The following is a 20,194-nucleotide window of genomic DNA, read 5'->3' as shown; positions in this document are numbered from 1 at the left end:
TATTTAAGGTCATTAAGGAAGAAAAACATTTGGGCATTATTGACTTCCTATTTCTCTTCATGTACACATTGCTCTCCACATAAGCATTTTAAAGTTTTTTTTTTTATAGGTGATATGGTGAAGCCTAGATTAATTTTTGTTATTTGTTGAAATTGATTAGTATTATGTGTTAATCTCAAGTAGACTCGAACCCAAGACTTTCCACATTAGAGACTCACAAGTAATGACTTGCCTCTGCATTTAATTTTTTAAAGTTGTATGTGATTGTTCTCTATTTTCTATTTTTTACTAGTGTTTATGAATTGTAGAATTTTATTTCTATGGTTTGTAAATGTCTACCAAGAAATTTTAAATTTATTTCTTTTCTTTATGATTTTGCAAATATCTAAATAAAATACATTAACAATGTATATTTCAATATATATTTTTTATAATATTAATAATTTCATAGTATAATTTCCTTTATTAAAAACTTGTCAAATTTATGTGTAAAACACATTAAGAAATCTAGACATTAGTATTTTATGAAATTGAAATATTATTTTTTCAAGAGAAAATGAAAAGTGAAAAAAAGAGAGTTGGCATTTCTTAAAGATTCCAACTATGAATATAATTATTATGATATAAATCATATAAGTTTGTTTAGAAAAATGAAGGAATAGTAAAAGACACAGTGTGAAGTGGGATGGTGTTGTTACCCTAAAGATTTGCGAGGTTTGGGCATGAGAGATTTAAAAAAATAAGGATTTTCCCTGGCCTCTAAGTGGTTTCTAATAGCTCTTGATGACAATGGACCATGGAAATTTTTGGTTAGAAACAATCTAGCTAGAACCAAAATTAGGAAGGGGAAACAATGGGGGGATGTTCCTCTCTTGGATATTGTCTTTGGAGACTTTGAGGTAAGGGTTTCTAGTTACAAGGTGTTCCACTCTATCTAGAATGCATGAGACCAAGTCAAACGCTTAGTCAGCCCTAGGTATGTTGTGGGTAAGAATCCTTTTTACTATTCTATCAAGGAAAAATCTATTTCATGGAGAGTGTATCTCAATAACAAGCCCCTAGCTCTTACTTAATGTTTCTTAGCTAAGCTTTGTCACAAAAAAATACATTTCTCTTGTGCAAGAAATAGTGGTGGATAATCAAGTGAATTCTTAGAGGAATTGAGGTCTAAGTTTAACATCCCTAATTCTCAAAAGAAGACCTATACTTTAATTAGTAAGGCAATGGGCAAGTTATTCCCTAGTGAATACATTAACTCTTAACAACATTTGGATCAGGTTTTGTGAACAAATGGTAAGCCTCTTGGTGACTTCTCTTGCAAATATATTTACAAGTTGCTTAACTACATTATGGATATCTTTGATAGAATCAACCAATCTGAGCTTTTAGATCCAGTCTTTTTCTAAACGAGAATTTATTTTTGAATTGTTTTGGCACTCTCATGTTGAACCCAAAAAAATATGCTTTTGGTTAGTGCTTTTGCTTAAGAAGCTTATTGTTGGGTCTTTTCTTTCTCCCAATGGTAAACAATATATTTCCTGTTCTATGTGTTATTGTAAAGAGTCTTTTGAGCATTTGTTCTTTGAGTGCAAGTTTGCCTATAATATTTGGGCTCATTTTTTGGAAATCACTTGAATTGGAACCAAAAACTTGAGTTATCTTGGTAGGAGATTTTGGCTAGCTTTGTGGAAGCTTTTGATTTAAAACTTAATGATTTATGGTTTTCTCTTACACTAATGGAATTTTATGGTTTACTGAGGAACTCTTCCATGGAAGGTAAGTGGATGTTACTGAGTTTTCTATAAAACTCACCATGTTCTCACATCATGTCACATGTTATGGACATCATTGAATTCTTAAGGGAAAGGTTTTCAAAGCTGCTCAAAGAAGGCAAGATGGTGATATTTCAAAAGGATGTTAAACTTTCCAATTTTGTGCTTGAAGATAAGGACATGGATAGAGTAAATCCCAGTACTCAGGCACCTTAGCAAGCTCATCATACCAACTCTACTATTCCTTAATAAAATCAAACAACAATCCAATATGAACATGATATCAATATCCAAAGGGAGGAAGCTAGTGGTAGATAGGAGAAAGATGCATTCTATGGAGATGTTTGTAATACTACTAATGTTAGAAGCAACAATGATGGATGGGGCTATAATGCCTAAGTTCTTCTCTTCTTATTGTGGCATAGGAAACCTAATGTTTATATTAGTAGGGTGATACAATATTTTTGTGCCTTGTTTTTGATTTGGAAAACAGGTTTTACAGGGATCCTGAAACCCAAAGTTTTACAGCAATAAACAACTTAAAAGCATAAAAGTCAGAAAAAACAAAAACAGACACAAAAGGCTAGAAACAAAAAGGCCTGAAACCAGGGAAGCAAAGGCCAAGAATAGAGCTTGGCGAGCAGACTAGTGCCCCTTCTTCTCCATTGCCTGCAGGATTTTTGCAGCGTCGCTTTCCTTCTGGATGGCTTCCTCCTCCTGGGTCACGGGGGGGAAATGCTTCTAGTCCCCCTGGCTTTCCTGGATTCCAACCTCTTTCTGAGGATCCTCTCGGCTGGTTCCGTTATCTATACTCTACTCCATGTTCCCCACAAGACCAACATTGGTCAGATAGTCTCCCAGATTGACAATATTTTCATTCAAGGTATGGAGGGTATCCACAATCTGTTTAGTCACAACCTGGTGAATGGAATCCAGCCTTTGGACCTTCTGCTCGAGCCAACTGATTCTGTCCTCCTGGTTGTCACTAGGGTCCTTGCTTCTATCTTTTTCCTGGCTACCCACCTGGTCTTTACTGCCTCTGGCCTCATGATCCTTGGCTTCCCCCCTATTGTTTGTTTGGTTGGATCTGTCCTTCAGAGTCTCAATTTCCTAAAAAATCCACTTAATGGACCATAAATTGTCAATCAAGTTGTTCTTTGCATTGTTGAGGAAGTTGAAACCCGTTTCATGGGCATTGTCAGAGAGAACCAGAAGAGTCGGGTCAAGGAGCTCGTCATAGTGGGTGTTACAGTCGAGATCCCCCAACACCTGGATTTTAGCAGGTTCTCTAACAATGCCCAAAATAACACTATCCATATTGAAATTTCACCAGGCTCTTCTCTTATTTTTCCTGATGGCCTCCCCTCCCTTTTCAACCATAATTTCTATCATCTCTTCTGGGGAAAAATGGGGATCTCCAGGGGGGAGGTGGGTGCAGTGGGGCTGGGGGGCAAATCAGCCTTATCGTTGAGATGATCATGGGTAGGGGTTTGGTCCAATTTTCTTTTATTGGGGTTATCCTAGGTTACCAAGGGGGTCACCTCCATCTTGTCATTTTCTTTTTCCTTGTCGTCTTCCAACTCACTTTCCTTCTCTGCCACCGAATCCGCATCCTCCGACTCCGTATTTGAATCCTCACTAGACTCCTTAGGATGAGGGGTAGGGGGGTTAGGGGGAGGGAATCTGGGGCTCTTCCTACTAGGGAAGCGGGGAGAGGGTTTGGCTTTTGGGGTTTCAGACTTGACAGATTTCACAACGCGCACGTCCCCTGATTCAGAGCTAGCAGTGTCCTCCGAGGAGCCACCCGAAGCCCCAATGGGCTTGACTCTTGTTTGGGTTTTCAGAAACTCAAAAATGAGGAGCAAGAGAACTTCATGAAGGGCGAGGTTCTTGACAGGACATTTTTTGTAACTCTCTATATTCTTAGTCATAGAAGTAAAAATATAGAAAGGAAAGGAGATTTTCACTCTATGTCTAAAATGATTAAGCAGAACAAAATGATGGGTTCTGACTCTGTCAAACCTAGGCTCCAGAGTGACATACTCTATGATGATCCTCAGAACAAGCCCCGAGAACTTCTTAATGGACTCTATGTTGTAGAAGGTGTCAATCTTTACCAGTTTGCTTTTCTCCTTGTCATTCTTGACGAAAGCGTTGATAGCATTGGCGGACATCTTCTTATCCCTGAAGAAGCTGATGCCTTCCTGGGAGAAGCCTGTCACCTCCACAATGAGACCCTTAGTGATTTGGTGTGAGACACCATCAATTATGACCTTTTCGTTGTGCCAGGTTGCAACCATTATCTTGGTAACCCTCGCGTCGAAGTCATGGAGCCTCTCCATGAAGTTGGTTATGCCGCCCTTCTGGAGTTTTTTCCAAACCTTCCATTTTTTCTTTCCAACTCTCTGTTTCTCCCCATGGCTCTCTTCTAATCCTTTCTCCCACCATAGCAATTTTATGCCACTCTAACCCTAAACCCTTAACAGAATTGCAGAGCTCAAAGATGGACAAATCGCTAAGGACAAAAGCTTTAATGCGCATGTTTTTGGGTTTAACTCTGGCTTTCTTTCGCTCGTGTAATCCGTACACGTTATTATGAAACAGTGGGGGCTCCACATAACTCCTTTTGATTCCCTTTTTAAAACATGATTTAGCATGTGTCATCATCATAAAAAGATTTTGAGTTGGTACCTTGAATTTGCTCCTTTCGGATGAGCTCAATAGCCGTCGCTGGAAAATGATTATTGTTTCCCCACATCATCACTGAATTGAATGTGACCGTTGCGTTGGCGAACTAGTCAGCAACCACGTTAGCTTCATGGTAGACATGGTTGATGTGGTAATTTTTAAATTTTCTCAAGTCCATTTTTAGATCCTCAATTATGCTTTCAGGTATTTTTGTGCCTTGTTATTATCAGTTGACTTGTAGCCTCCATTACTATAAAGTGTTAACTCTCATCCCATTTTTAATCAGCACTAAGTAGATGATAGTGTTGTAAATACTTTTATGTTTGCTTCTATACCATGTTGTTAAACTATCTCTGATAGAAAAAATGGAGTTTGTAGATCGAAATATAAATTGATTTGAAAAATCAATAGGAAATGGGAAAAGAAGAAGACAGTGACAAAGAAAATGTGGGTTTTGAGGAGGAGATACCAACTTCAGATCAGTAATCCATACCCAAATTCATCTTCCAACTCATGGAAAATGTTATCCTTTTATATGAGAATCTTGCTTATTGAGTCATTGGTTAAATATGATATTTTTTAATCTCTTTCAATGAATAATGTGGGAAGCTCTATTTGTATAATTTGTACTATTGTTGTAATTTATTTTTATTTTAAGTCCATAGGCTTTATGTGTAGCTTTGCTCTTGAAAATTGTATTTTTGACAAAAAATTTGTGAGTCCTTATAAGTTTTTTATTTTTTCAATTGGTTTTTCAATGATGCATTTAAGAAAAACTTATTTTTAAAATTTTCTAAAAATTAAACTTTATTCTTTACAATCTCAATTTTGATTTGTTGCCAAGTTTCTATTTTTTTTTGGTTAAGGATGGTTTTCTAGGTTATTCATGAACTAACAGTTTACATGACTATGAAGTACACTATATGAAGTGTTTAAGTAAGTCTAATCAAAGCATGTAAAATGATCTTTTATGGAGGCTCTAAATTCAAATAACTCACTGAAAATGAAGTTAGCTTCATAAACCACTTATTTTTATAGCTACATGCTTGTAATGCATTTTAAAAAATAAAATTGTTTACATCCTGATTGTCTAGCTAGTTACCCATTTGATCAACTTCCTAAACATCTATGTTTCATGATTCTATACATGAATTACATGAAATCTATCCTTGAAGTGATGGATGGAACATCTTTTGTTAGTAAAAAAATAGACTTATTCTACCCTAGATGATGGGATTGTCTATTAGTAGTTTCTTGTCATTTTTTTATGTGTCCTATTTTTATAGCCCTTGAGTTTTCTTGAAGAATAGGCCAAGTGTTTGTAAGACTGTTATTATAGAGTAATAGAGTTTTTTTGAATTGATTAGTGTTAGTTTTACATTGGGTGTCTGCATAGAGTTTTTGAACCATACAAACACTCTCATTAGGTGGTCTTTCTTGATTTTTATTTGGATAATGGGGAATGATATGGTTTCCTTTAGATTCATGGAAATGAAACACAAAATAGTGTCTCAAAAGTATCACGTCAATTGCACGCCCTTGGTTGGACTACAATTTCTCTTTAAATTTGATACAATTGAGAATAATTGTCTCTCAATATTATATTTTATGGTATGAAGATCTAAGGTATGTTATTTGGGTTTCCACCTCCCTATAGTCAACAGTGCCTCAATGAATATAGTGCATGAAGAGCACTTACAAAGGGGACAAAAAATGGACAGAAGTCCAAATCAAATGCAAATCCCACCTTTATCATTCTTGTCCTATTTGGGATAATTCAAAAGCTTTGAATCTATGTTTGGTTTCTTTTGATGCATGATGAAGTTGTATTGTTGACATAATACATATGCTACTTGTGAAATTTGAGAATGCACACTATTTTTGTGACAAAGTTCCTAGCTTAAAAATTGTCAATAGAGTGATAAGGATAACATAGAGGATGTTTTATTAAATATCGATATGTGAAGGATGAAGAACATATATGGCACGATACTCATTTGATAAAAAACATCAAAGAGGTTTCAATTTATAGATATTCTCACAGATATTCATGCAAAAATGTGGAATCAAAATGTAAACATAGTCCTTGACTTATTTGACTAAAATTTATCGATTGCATGGATATCCTTAGTATGTGTGATCTCCAAAATATTTCAATTAGATCACATTATCGTGGCCACTATTATTATCAAATATCATGGTAGGGAATGTTCTGGCAGACATGCATGGAAAATATAGAGATGTAAGGTAGACACATGAACAACATGGAGAAATGTGCCATCTCAAGCTTTGAGAAATTAATACATATGTGGGTTGCCATATGACTATTGGGTAAGGAATCTATCCATCTCGATATCTAGGAAGGATTACAAATAGGTACATTTCCAAATCCAAATAAAAACACCATTGAGTTAGTATCCATGTAAGTATCACTTTCCAAAAGGTGGAGCTTTGATAGGTGTATAAATTATTGATACAACATCCCTGGAGGAAATGCCATCTCATGGATTGCAAATATTACTAGGAATACACCAAGATTAATTTATTAAGTAGGCATTAGGAACTCTTGAATAAATTCAATTGTCTAATGTTGTAATTTAAAAAGTCCTTGTTTGTAACAACAAAAATCCTCTTCTTTCACATTCATATGGACAAATCATTCCTATCTTCTAATCATTGCATGTACATAAACATACAACTAATAGTTAAAACCTTTCTAACAAAAACTATACAAAATTTCATAAACCTTGTAGCATAACTATTTCACATCATAGGACTTGCTCAATTTGAATGTAACTTGACTTAATTTTTCTGTTGTTTAATGAATAGTGCAAGCTTTTGAGAGAAAACAATCTTGTACCAAATTGAGTAAGTAACTATGTAACTATTAACATTTGAAACTATTATTTTAGTTCTTTGTGATATTTTAGTTTCATAAGAAATATAATAAAAGTCACTAGTAATTTATAGTCCATTTCATAAATATCTTGAGTCAGTTTTTAGTGTGATTTATAGTCAAGTTTTGACTATAAGATAGTTCAATGATTCATTATGTTATGATTTATCAAACAAGTTTACATAATGATTCTATTACAATCCTAAAATTAGTGTTAAATCTCAAAAATAAATGAAATTTGTTCAATTATGAACTATAAGTCATCTAATGTTATGCCATCTAAAATTGGGGTCCAATAAGCCCAAGAGAACTTGATTCGTGTACTAATTTACTACAAAAATTCAAACACTAGTAGAATACTACAATTTGGTGACCTCTACAAGTACTTAAATTTTTGGGATTTCATTTACTTAAATCTTCTATTAAATATATCACTTGAAGGCATGCTTCAATATTCATCTAGTAAAATCATCACGAGCCATTCCTTTGGTGAAAGATTGTCCTCATTAAAGATTTTGTTAGCATTTCCCCCCCTTAAATCTTGGCCTATGTAGAGCATTTCTAGGCATTATTTCATCCTACATAGTAACACTTATTTCAAATTTCCTTTGATTAAGATTTCATTTTATTTGGGTTGTGTAACACTTTCTTGGAGATAGTACTATGTAGACTTGTACTTTCATCGGGGCTAGAAAACTAGTGATCCAATTACTGGATTTGTTTGAGTTTGTGGTTTTTGTATGTTCACAAGGAAATTAATATACAAATATGAAATATATAAATTTTATAAAGCCAAAACAAAGAATTACTTTTAGATTACCTACAAAACATATCATCAAAGTTTTTTGATTTTTTTGTGACCATAATTTTTGATCTCTACTATTTAATTTTATACACTTAAAGTGGTTGTGAATCCTATCATATTTTATCAAATAGTATAGAATCTCATTCCAAAAGCACTCAAATTGTTGTAGTTGGGTAGGCATTTTTACTATTTCAGATAGGCATGCATTTTTTCCTTATTTGATTTGATATGGTGTGATTATAAAGAGTATAGTGCTTAATACAAATGTTATTTTGGAGCACATGTATTTAATGAAAAACAATGGGTTTCTTAGCTAAAAAAAATTTTATGCTAATTGGAGTAGTACTTAAAGAAATTTAAGGTGTAAAATTTTTTATAATATTTTTCTTTTACATTCAATTGTGTATCTAAATCAAAAAATGCTCTGCTCTGCTAAAATGGCAAAAAAAGCAAAATTTCAACCAAAATTCAGTCACCCTATTTCGAGATTCGTTGCATACCAGCATAAGCCATATCTGCAGCCTCCTCTAGTGATCAAAAAACAAATATGAACCCCTCTCATAGTGAAACTTAGATCAAGGAGAAACCCATGAGGTAGAAAAAAAAAAATTTGAATCATTCGTTAGGCAACACATCAGACGAAACATGGAAATTCAAGACAATCAAATCCACAAAAAAGAAGATGGTTGACAGTCTATGCATAGAAGAAGAAACCAATCCCAAATCCAGCATGAATAAGAAGGAATGGGAGAAAAAATCCAAAAACAAAAAGCCTTCTATTGTCAAACCAAATATGCACCTAAACCAGAGACTAACCCTAGCTCTAAATTGAGCAAAAATTTTAACCAAAAGGAACTACCTGAAAGACCATGGTGGATTTCTAAAGCTAATGCTATCCGTCTAGGGTGGGCTCTGGAAAATTTCTCCAAAAACACCATGGCTCCACCAAAGCAATCTCATGATAGTAATCCACAAATTAAAAACTCCAATAAAGGGAAATTAGTTTATATCTCGCCGCATCAGAAGATAGATCAAACAACATCTAAGGGAAGAATGGTAGGAAGGTCAAAGTGAAGTTTCTCTGATAAGAGCAGAAACTGTGATGAAATAATCATCAACAATTCACATAATGAAAGAAAGTGGATGGACTGTGAGGATAAGGGCATCTACATGTATTGGAATGATCCATCAAGGAAAAGATCCTGGCTGGTATGCATCATTTCTATGATTTGGGGTGACAAGGTAAGTACTCTTAACTCATTTTTAGATAAATTTTGGTTCATTTTATGTTGAAATGCCTAGGCTAAAGAGGAAATTCTGAAATCGGATCTTCTCTTCTATAAAGGACATCATATTAAATTTCTAACATGGCAACCAAACTTTAACAAAAACCATATTAAAAATATAGAAACTATCAAATGGATGGAAAGCATAGAAATTCTGTCAGAATTAATGGAGGAGACCACTATTAAAAAAATTGGTAACTCATTAGGAACTGTAATTGGACTTGAAGACAATCTAAATAAAACTAACAAAATTAGGGTTTTGGTTAAGACTAATCAAAACCATCCAATTAGTAGGAAGATCATTACAAATAGATCTATATGTAATTTAACCTTCAAAGAATATTTAGGAGAAATTCTTAAAATATTAGATGCAAACTTCTGAAAATCTTGTATTAAAAATAACATCAAAGATCATATAATAACAAAAAGGAGTACAAGCAAAAAATTATAAAGGAAGGATGAGGCTATCATAAAACTTCAATCCTTAAAGAAGATCTAAATGAAGAAATAGCAGCAAACAATCCTGAAAAAGGATCTATAGATAGCAGAACAAAACCAATGAATAATGGAAAGGATTTGGATAGATCAAAGGAAACAGAGTGGAAGGATAACATTAGCTACCAGCATTCACTTAATAAATTCAAGAAATGTAAGGACTGCCAGTTGGAAAAAGAGGTCATTGAAGAAATGGACTTGACTATCATCAAATTAAACAAGCTTCTTCATGAAACCCTCCTAATTCAAAATGACTTAATTGATCAAAGTCTATTAGTAGAAGAAATACATAAGGAACATAAAGGGAAGAGGATTCAAGTCACATAAATAGGGGAGACATTATGAATTTGTGCAAATCAGAATAAGGATCAAAGGCAAGAGGATGAATTTTTCCACATTGGACCAACTGAACCAAGACAAAAGGAGCAAAGGTTAGAAAGAAGAGTAGAGCAAGATTCAGAAATACTACAAGAAGAGGCTAGTCAAGAGGGAGACATAGAGCAAGCAATTATCATCCCACCAACATACTCTGCCCAGTGGAGCAATATAACTATCAGGAAGAAAGGGAAAAAGAAAAGCTACAAGTTCTGGCAAACACCTAGTAATGGAAAAGATATGTTTGCATTAGAAACAAAGAATATTGGATTAGCTTTAAGAGAATCATTACATTCAATAGACATAGAAAAAAATTGGGGGAATGAATCAATGAACAGTACTAACAAAAAAGATTACTACAAAGAGGTTGAAGTATTAAAGCCTATCCAAACCATAATAGGCAAGGACCAACAAATCAACAAAATGTTAATCAAGGAAATAATCTCGGAAGAAAACTAGGAGGGCGACGACTCTGCTATTGTAGAAAAGTTATTAGAAGAGAAAAATCTTGAAAGAATAGGTATAGCAGTGAATCAGGAGGGAATGAAAACACCAATCTGTGAAAAATCAAAACAAAAACGTGGTAGAAAATCACTAAAAGAACTCAGAGAGGTTGCAGGGTAGGTCAAGGATCAAACAAATATTTTCAATATACTTTACAAAGGGAAGGGGAAGTTCCTTCCCAAGGAGCAATGAAAATCACAACCTGGAACATTAGGGGCCTTAACACCCCTAGCAAAAAATGCTTGTTAAAGCGTAATATCACCTTATTTGATTCAGATATTTCATTATTACAAGAAACTAAACTAAACAAAGAAGAAGGAGTAAAGCTAAGTCAGAAATTGGGAAAATGGAAATCAGAATTTCAGCAGTCACAGGGGGCCTCAGGAGGACTTGGTATAATATGGAATCCTCGACAAATCAATGTAGAAGTACTCTCCTCACAAATAAATTGGATGGGAGTTAGAGTTGTTAGTACAAAATTTAACCTGCAGATAGTTATAATTAATGTTTATGTACCATCACCAACTGAAGACAAGCTTGTAGTCTAGAATGTGATCAGTACCTTTATTAACTCTATGCCCCAAGAAACAGTCATTGTAGGAGGAAACTTCAATGCGGGCTTAAGAAAGGAAGAAAAATAGGGAGGGAGTAATCAAGTAAGCAAAGCTATGGAAGATTTCAAAAAGTGGATTTAGAAAGACTCTCTTATGGATATCAAAACAAAGAATGACATCTATACTTGGAATAACTAAAGGAAAGGATTCTATTATATAGCAGAAAGACTAGATAGATTTCTTCTAAAAGGAGAACTCAATATGGACAATTTATTAATGTGGAAATATTACCAATGGCCAGATTAGACCATTTTCGAGTGAAAATGGAAATCAAAGAGCAGACAAACCTAGCAGAAACCCCTTTAAATGTGAGAAAATGTGGTTTATGGATAAAGCTTTTATGGACCAAATTAGAGATTGGTGGCAGGAGGAATAGTTCGAGGGTTCAAAAATGTTTTGCTTGGTCTCCAAACTGAAAAGTATAAAACAAAAGATTTTAAAATGGAATAACCTACATTTTAAAAATATTTTTAAAGAAAAACTAGAAATTGAAGAAAAAATGAGTAAATTAAATAAAGAGATCCTCATGAAAGGAATGAATAATGAATCTTACCAATTAGAAAAAGAGTACCTCCTAAAACATGAAGAAATTCTAGCTAAAGGAGAAATATTTTGGAGATAGAAATCTAGAGGAAAATGGCTCGTAGAAGGGGATTGTAATACAATTTTTTTTCACAATAGTACTATTAATAATAGAAATTATATTAACATTTCCAAAATTAGGAATTCAAAGGGGGAGCAAACTAAAAATCCAGAAGAAATTGCTGATACATTCATAATGTATTTTAATGATACGCTCAATAATTTTGACTCATCAAAAAAATCTACCCAAGATGAGATGTTAAAACACATTCCTAAGTCAATCTCAGAGGAGCATAATAAATTCCTTAATGAACCCTTTACCCTTCTAGAGGTCAAATCTGCACTCTTCAATATGAACCTGGATAAATCACTAGGTCTAGAAGGCTTCCAAGCCTTCTTTTTTCAACAATGTTGGGGCATTCTAGGAGTGGAGTTGTGGAAAGCCTTAGAAGCCACATGTAATGGAGGATCAATTTTAACTAAAATCAATCATATGTTTCTTACTCTCATTCCTAAAAAGAATGAAAGTGTAGTGCCCAGGGATTTCACGCCTATTGCTTTATGTAACACTATTTATAAAGTGTTCTAAAAAATTATAGCTAATCATCTCAAATGTTTCCTCCCTAAACTCATTTTGGACGAACAAACCAGCTTTGTCCCTAGTAGATCTATATTAGATGGCATCTCAATTATATAGGAAACTATTCATTCGGCAATTAAAAATAAGGAAGCGTATATGTTTCTTAAATTAGATATTCATAAAGCATATGATAAGGTAGATTGGAGATTTCTCTGGAAAACCTTAGAGGCCTTTGGCTTCTCTAAACAATGGATCAACATTATTTTTCAATGTATCTCAACTCCCAAAATTTTGATTCTCATCAATGGAACGCCAGAGGGTTTCTTTAATATCTCAAGGGGCATCAGACAAGGAGACCCAATCTCCCCATTCCCGTTCATCATAATGGAAGAGGCATTCAGAAGGGAAATTAAGATAGCACAAGAGGAAAGTAAAATCATAGGGGTCAAAATCACGAACAGAGTTGATAACACTACCCACCAACAATTTGCTGATGACACTATACTTGCTGGAATCAACACTTTACGAGAGGTAGACCATATGCAACACATCCTAGAGACATATACAAAAGCATCTAGGCAAATGATCAATGCTGAGAAATAAAAAATCTTCTTTCTAAACACTAATATAGAAGTTGAAGATCAAATCTATCAAAAACTGGGATTTAGAAAAGGCAAATTACCATTCAGATACCTAGGGATATATCTTGACAAGAGTAATCATACTAACTCAAGATGGGAACATATTCTTAGGAAAATTGATAATCAAATAGAATCTTGGAAATGAAGATGGTTAACATAGGCGAGGAGAACAACAAAGATCAAAGCATTCCTAGCAGTTGTCCCATCTTACCAACTTTCTTGGTCACATCTACCCAAAAATATCACCTCTAAATTATAAAGCAAACTATGCAACTTCTTCTAGAAAGGATTGGAGGACAAGAAAAAAGTAGCCTTAATCAGTTGGAGTAAAATTTGCAAACCAAAAGAATTTGGTAGATTAGGAATAAAAAATCTAGAATGGCATAACAAAGCACTAGGTGCCAAACAAGTTTGGAGACTTTATCAAGAAAGGGATAGGAAATGGGCTAAAATCTTATTTAATAAATATCTTAACCCTTTAGACAAAACTTCATTATTCAGAATTAAATCCCCCCCAAAGGATTAGCAGGTTGGAATTTCCTTATGAATAATTGTAGTTTGATTTCCAAATTCCTTACTTGGGACATAGGGAAAGGAGATGAAGCTTTGTTCTAGGAAGATTCTTGGAATGGAAATCCCCCTCTGATCAGTGCAAACTTTTCTATAGAAGCAATATCTCTCCTAAAAACTTTATGGGGAACAAAGATGAAAGATTACATAGAGGAATTTGACTTAGACATGGATAAGATTTGGAAATGGAAATCATTATTAGATTGTGGCATTAACCAAGAGGATAAAGAGAAATTGGAAAACATTCTAAAGAATTGAACTATTACATTTAAAGATAGGGAGGATAAGTTAATTTGGGCTACATCAAAAGATGGGACATATAAAGTTAAAGAAGGATATAGAATGATCACAAACTCACAGAAATGGGAAGTTAGTACCCTCCCCATGAACTTATGTTGGGATCCAGCAGGTCTCCCTAAAGCAGAAATGTTCCACTAGGCAGCCATGCAAAAGAGAATATTAACAGCAGATAGAATTCAGGAAATGGGATTTGAAGGGCCCTCAAGGTGTATTCTTTCCAAAAAAGAAGAAGAAAATGTAGAACACCTCTTATATGCATGCAAATTTTCTTAGGAATGTTGGAGGTGGCTCCAAAGTAAATTAATTTGGTCCTCCCCGTTAGTAGGCAAATGGGTAGATCACTTATTGGGCTAGCCTAAAGATGATCCAAAGAAAATCTATGGTAAGCTTTGGAATATCATCCCAGCAATTGCTTTATGGGAAATTTGGAAAGAATGAAATCACTGAATTTTCTTAAATCAATGCCTATCTAAGCAAGCTCTTTGTGACAAAATAGAAGTGACAATTTTGGAAGTCATGAATAGTGATCTCAGAAAGAGACCAAGAGAAGAAGGATCCTTCTTTGAATGGGATGTAGAAATAAAAAAATGATGGCCACTATTAATCAACCCTCCCCTTTATTACAAAAAGAAGAAAAACCTAGCTAGACAAATGTGTAAATGGGAACCCCCCCCCAAGGATGGAAGACGCTGAATTTTGATGGGGCATCAAGAGGAAATCCAAGTAAAGATGGAATTGGATGTATCTTAAGGGATGAATCAAGTGAGTGGATTGTTAAAAGATCTAAGTCTTTAGATTTGGCATCGAATAATATTGTCGAACTCGAAGCAGTAGAAGAAGGAATCAAACTATGTATTAAACCTAAAATCAAAAAACTTATAATAGAAGGGGATTCCCAAATCATCATTAATGCTCTCAGAAAAGGAGTAACCCCAAATTGGGTCTTAAATCCAAATTAGAAGCTATCATCAAATCCCTTTTAGTATTTGAAGAAGTAAGATATGTGTATATTTACAGAGAAGGCAACAAGGAGGCTGATAAATTTGCCAATTTAGGCACCGATGGTTTTAACACCTTAACATTTAATCATATCTTTAATCCTACATTGATTCTAGAATAACTTTAATCCTACATTGATTCTAGAATAATTATTTTTCCTTTATTTATTATGTGTGAATTGATTTCAAACATATTGGGCAAAGTACCAATTTTGAGGAAAATCTTTCACTTGAGTAATATAATCTTTTACATGATGAATTTGAGAGGAACCATATTAATCATTGGAATGCCATCGCCATTACTATGCATCCAGAATTTTTTCCTTCACTTATTTATAAGTGAAATTGGGACTTACTCACATTTCATCTTAGCTTGCGAATTGATTTCACCCGAGAGATAGGTAATGGTCTGGTCTAGGTTTCATGGATTCCAATATAAGTCTGTTCCATGCTTACAAAAATCATACCATGGCTTTTTGTGGGCCAATTAAATAGGAGAGATGGAATTGACTCCTTTGGCCCATAGATGATATGAGTCGTGTTGCAGTTAGTTGGGCTTTAGGAGAGGGTACTTGTAGTTATGAATAGTCATGGAGGACCAACAACAACATTTTAGGGCTCTAAGTAGGTTGTTTGGCTAGGGCTGGAGTAGAAAAGTGGGATATCATAATGCTTACCCATAACATTTTTTATCCCTATTGGTTAGTTGGGTTGGAAATTGCAGTTGCAAATATTGATGCTAGGCTTCGTATTCCTCTCCCTGAAGCCTATACGGAATTTGAAGTGGATAGCCTTGAGATTAGCAGAAGTCTGAGGCACCCATGCTTGGTAATTAGGGACAATGTTCAGTTCTTCAGTGAATGGCCGTGAATGGAGTCGAGTATCAACTTTTTGTTAAGATGGAGTGGAATCATTGAAGACCCAGGTAGGGACTGGCTCACCAAAAACCTAAGGGCATATGATGCTTACATTCATTCAGATGTAGACCTTAACAACCTAGAGGATTTAGAATTCTACTTATCAAATTATGACAAGACTAGTAGGGGAAGATCGACATTCGAGTTGCCCCCAGGATCTAAGGCCACCTCTCTGCATGAAGCTACGAAAATCATTATGGTTTTTAAAAAAACATGATAAATATATGTAAGATGGGTCATTTTGTATGAAACTGAGACCTAAAATTTTGGTTATTAGTGCTATGTCACAAGTATGGGTACCCTTGTAGATAGCGCTTTTGCCTTTACATTTGGTCAAAATCAGTATACAGGGCACATTTTAATATAGTGTCCCTTTCAATATTATCCAGTGATACTTTTGATACTGTATATATCGATCTATATATTAATGAAAATTGTTTTATATCTATAATTTAGTCTCATTATCTAGTTTGGTTTCAACCTTGGATCTCGATATCATTTCAGCTCTTTTGGTTAAGCTCCTTGATTAATTATGGTTTATTCCAATTCTTTAAATTTTCCAGGTTTTTTATATTCATGCACTAAATTTTGAGCATTTACTTAAATCAGTGAATAGAGTATGAGTATCAATTTTAACCCACCCTTCGTTTTGGCTCTCTAATCACACCTACATTTCGGCTTGGGTGTTCTTCTCATTTAACTTTGGCCCCTGATCTCAGTTTGCTCCCCCTGGATTGAGTTTTAAAATTATTTATTTTCGCACCGATAACTATCATCTTTACAGTTATCACCAATATTATACATGTTAAGCCATAATGATTCCTAAACCCAAACTATTAATTTAATCATTAAAATTCACAATCTATAGTTATAATTTACCTGATTTCAACATGATTAATAATTATAATGAAATTTGTTAATTAATTAATTATTTAGTTCCTTAAAATTTCTTATTTTTAGACATTTTATGGAATGGGTTCCTTCCAGTCTCATGTAGAGGTTTTGAGGATTTTGTTTATCTCTAACCCCTAACATGTTGTTGGATGTGGTGACTTGTAGGCAAAAATTTGATAGCCATACTCTCCAATTTTTTGGAGCTTCTCAGGAAAGATAAAGATATCATCTTTTGACACCATTATGATGTAATAATTGGGGTATGCCCCTTTCATTGATGTATAATAAAGGACTTCGGTCTCAAGCAAGACTGGAGGTTTTTTTTCCCCATTCTTTCCTGCTAGTGCCTATCAGAATGGGAGACTACTTGTATTTTTAGTTTTAATTTAATAAAATTAATCATGGCTATGGCCATTTACCGATAAAAAAAATAATTTAAAAATTGTGTATCTATTTTTTTCTATTTAAAATTTCTAAAGTATCTTTGTCGATATTGTTTCCAAGATGTATCTTTTCTTTTTTGATGTCACACAATTATTTTGTTCTTGGTTTTGACTATTTGACATGGGGTATAATTTCATATTGCCTAAGGATTTGCCTGCATACTTTTACATGGTTTTAATATTTAAAAAAATTCAAACATTTTTTACTTTTCTTTTAGAAATCTTAAATGACAAGGGTTGAATATAGATTTGTGACTTGCACATTCAAATGGAAGATAATGATTGAATTACAACAATGCATTTAGGTTTGGATACAAGAACTTAGAACCAAAATTTTAGGTTAATAGTAAATAATCTATTAGAAATTTGAAAGTATCATAAACATTCATTGATGCTCTATCATATAATTCCAACTTGGGAAAACAAGATTTTATGTATGAATGAAATTTACTAAGGTATTGTTTCTCACTTCTTGTAAGTTTTCTTAATACCCTTCCTTACAAAATTAGTGCATATCAATGATGTTGGTGGTAGAAATCAAATTCAACTACATTTGACATAAGAAATCATCTAGATCTATCAAGACAATATTAGTGTTCCCTAATTACAACCATGAAATGTAAAAACAAGAGCAACTACCAAAGGATAGAATTAATTAACAGAATATTTGAAAGTGATAAAAAAAAGTGGTAGAATCTGAAGGAGATAAAAATAAAAGGTAAAAATGGCTTACACAATGAAGCCATTATAAGCACAATGCACTATCAATTATATAATTGAAAGCACAATCAACACATATCAATGAAATCTTGAATTGCACTATTCATCAAAATCCATTAAAGAAAATGTTTTTCTAATACACAACATAAATTAACCAATAATAATAGGAATTTCTCATTTATTTTCCATTTACTATTTACCATTTATTTTCTATCAATAATTATGTAATAAAAATCAGTACAAAAAATTTGATACATATATACATTTTTTTTTTTTTTGCAAGAACGCCTCATGAACTAGAGATTGTTAAATATCATATCAAAAATTCCTTCCACACACTAGCAATGAGCAATTTTTGGTATTGTATAAAAGAATTCACTTTTTTGAAAACTAAACACCAGTCAACTCCTAGTTGGAGTAGGCCTTGAATTTGATGGTTACCCTTGCCTATTATGTGAAATTTGAATGATGGTTTGGTTTTTTTAGTGCCTTTCATTTTATGTTTTAAGGAAAAACATGATTGTTAATTTTTTTAAATTAATGAACAATTTAATAAATATTTTATGAATGTAATTTGTTATATATATTATTCTTAATGAATCAATACAAATAATTATTTTACTACTTTAAAACATGTACTATTTTTTTATTATCGGTAAATGGCTGAAACCTAGATTAATTATTATTATTTGTTAGAATTAATTATATTATATGTTAAGAAAAGTAGATTCGAACCCAAGACCTCCAACATGAGAGGCTCACAAGTTACCATTGCATTATAGGCTTTTGCCTTTTAAAACATGTACTATTATATATAATTGAAACTGGTTAAATTTTAAAATAGAAATTGTAATTATTAAAAAAGTTTCTTAAAAGTAAAATATTTATATATGTAATAATCTATTTTTTTTTTTTTAAATTGAAATTGGGATACAACACAAAGTAATAATATTTAAACAAATAATATCAAAGGTAAGATGTAATGCCTATCCCTAGTTGAGTTTTTATATTATATTGTCGAACTCTTTTAGGCTAGCTTTATGATTATGTCTTATGATTATCAATACTTGGTTACCTGATTTGATTAGATATTATTTCATACTCAATTGATATATTGATGAGTTACTTAGTTATTTCATGTGTTCATGATTATGTTTTCAATGTTGATATATGTATGTTCATATAGTGATTTCATTTATCTCATGATGATAGTTAGATGTGTGATTTATATGCAGTTATATGGTTACTTACCCCATACTTGCATTTGTATGGTGTACCTATATGTTTTACTTTATTTATGATGTTTCTGATGTGGTTAAGGGAGGGAGTCATAGTGACCTGCTAGTTGGGATCTACATGATGCACCACTCCCTGCAATTACCTATTTAGTTTAGAATATATGATTATGTACGTGCATGGATTTTATGTAGATTGCAAGTACTATGCATCAACTTTCCTAAATTGCCAGGATGAGTGTACCCTATCATAGTATCTCAATGGTAAAAGAGAGGAGATAATTCTTGAGTCCAAATCCTAACCCTAAGCCAATTGTCCTAAAAGTAGGACAAGTATATGAGTTGTTTACCTTTTTGAATTTGTCAATTGATGTGAATTCATGATTTTGACCTTGGAGTTTGAATTTGTGCTTTGACTTTCAGTTGAGTTTTCGTATTTGGTTTTGTGGGTCTATTGTGATTTTCAGTTACAATTAAATCAAATTAAAAGAGTATTTAATGAAAATGTTATAAAGAAAATTCAATATTTAATCATATTTAACTTGGAGGAGGAAGATTATCTCTTGTCTAGAAAGAAGGTTAGGGAAAATGTTAAGAAAATGCCTACATCAAATAATGTCCCATGTAGGAAAACCCCTACAGGCCATGGGCCCAAAACTACTAGTCAGGGAGACGAAGAGTATAATGAGGAAGGAGAGGATATGGATACTGATAAGGAGAATAAGGAGGAGGAGGATGTAAATAGGGAGGAGCTAGCTAAAAATCCCAAAAAGAAACAGAGGAGGACGAAAGAGGAGGATATTCCCTCAAAGGGAAAAATGGATTTTGGTTCGGAGCTTTGTGCCCGTCCTCCTTCCCCAACTCCCCCTTAGGAGCATG

Source organism: Cupressus sempervirens, chromosome 7, assembly GCF_028749045.1.
Source record: "Cupressus sempervirens isolate cs-2001-9-10 chromosome 7, ASM2874904v1, whole genome shotgun sequence".
Lineage (NCBI taxonomy): Eukaryota > Viridiplantae > Streptophyta > Pinopsida > Cupressales > Cupressaceae > Cupressus > Cupressus sempervirens.
The sequence above is the reverse complement of the archived record's forward strand: the minus strand, read 5'-3'. Positions refer to the sequence as shown.